The sequence below is a fragment of the Schistocerca cancellata genome, chromosome 2, assembly GCF_023864275.1.
Source record: "Schistocerca cancellata isolate TAMUIC-IGC-003103 chromosome 2, iqSchCanc2.1, whole genome shotgun sequence".
NCBI classification, from domain to species: Eukaryota; Metazoa; Arthropoda; class Insecta; order Orthoptera; family Acrididae; genus Schistocerca; species Schistocerca cancellata.
In genome coordinates this window covers 443,661,239-443,662,737 of record NC_064627.1, presented here as the reverse complement: position 1 = coordinate 443,662,737, position 1,499 = coordinate 443,661,239, and the positions used below count along the sequence as shown (strand labels likewise).

The following is a 1,499-nucleotide window of genomic DNA, read 5'->3' as shown; positions in this document are numbered from 1 at the left end:
CAATTTCTGATATTACTGTTTTTCTATGCAAACACGGACCAAATGGAAGAGTTCCAAGATAATATTATTGCCTACTATGAGCATTTACGAACTGAAATCTTGACTCACCTGACCAGACCGCGGTTTTCCAGACGCTAGGATCCAACCGAAATGGTCACGAGCCCAGGAGGGGAGCTGTAGGCGACGTCGTGTTAGGAGAGGCACTCGCATCGGTCGTCTGCTGCCGTAGCCCATTAATGCCAAATTTTGCCCCACTGTCCTAATGGATATGTTCATCGTATGTCCCACATTGATATTTGTGGTCATTTCACCGAGTGTTGCTTGTCTATTATCACTGTTAATTCTGCACAAACGCCGCTGCTCTCGGTCGTTAAGAGAAGCCCGTTGGCCACTGCGTTGTCCGTAATGAGAGGTAATGCCTGAAATTTAGCATTCTTCGCACACTCTTGACACTGTGGGTCGCGGGATATTGAATTCCCTAACCAATTGCAAAATGGAATGTCCCATGCCTGTAGCTCCAAATACCATTCCGCGTTCGCAGTCTGTTAGTCGCCTTCGTGCGGCCTTATCACGTCAGAAACCTTTTCACATGAATCACCTGAGCACAAATGACAGCTCCGCCAATGCACTGCCGTTTTATACCTTGTGTACTTGTATATGTACATATCGCTATCCCATGACTTTAGCCACCTCAGTTTATTTATACGGAATGATTCAAAAGCCGCATCCCATAGGACAAATACGGCGAACCAGAACTCCATCGCCATACCTTCAGAGATCGTAGTGTGGACAAAACAAGAAAAAAATCTCTCGTAAACATGGACTGTAAAACGCTTCACCTTACGACCTGTGAGCACTTGTTCATGTTCCCTACTTTGAACCACATCTCATCTGTTAATCGGTGGGAAGCCAGCCTAATCACGATCGCTCAACTGCCGTCCGCTCCTCTCTGACATTCGTAGGAGTTGAAATGATAGTTAAATCAAGACCCTAAGCTGTCGACAGGCGTTGATATACATCAACGGGGACAGTTGAAAATGTGTGCCCCGACCGGGACTCGAACCCGGGATCTGCTTACATGGCAGACGCTCTATCCATCTGAGCCACCGAGGGCACAGAGGTTAGTGCGACTGCAGGGATTTAACCCTTGCACGCTCCCCGTGAGACCCACATTCCGAACTTAATGTCCACACACTAAATTCGTAGTGCCCCTGCCCATTACACTCATTACTCGCGGCAGACAATCTTACCGAGTCCCATAAGACTTCGGGTAATGCGTGTGCATTGAGCACAGAAGAAGAAGGTCAATGGCCGATTAGCCTTAACTACACTCCTGGAAATTGAAATAAGAACACCGTGAATTCATTGTCCCAGGAAGGGGAAACTTTATTGACACATTCCTGGGGTCAGATACATCACATGATCACACTGACAGAACCACAGGCACATAGACACAGGCAACAAAGCATGCACAATGTCGGCACTAGTACAGTGTATAT

General features: G+C 47.2%; 1 non-coding gene across 1 annotated transcript; it reads right to left on the bottom strand.

Annotated features, from left to right (window-relative positions):
* Window positions 1-1,042: 1,042 nt before the first annotated feature.
* Trnat-ugu (transfer RNA threonine (anticodon UGU)) lies at window positions 1,043-1,114 on the bottom strand. The gene has a single exon. It is a non-coding gene; the product is annotated as a tRNA-Thr (tRNA).
* Window positions 1,115-1,499: the final 385 nt, after the last annotated feature.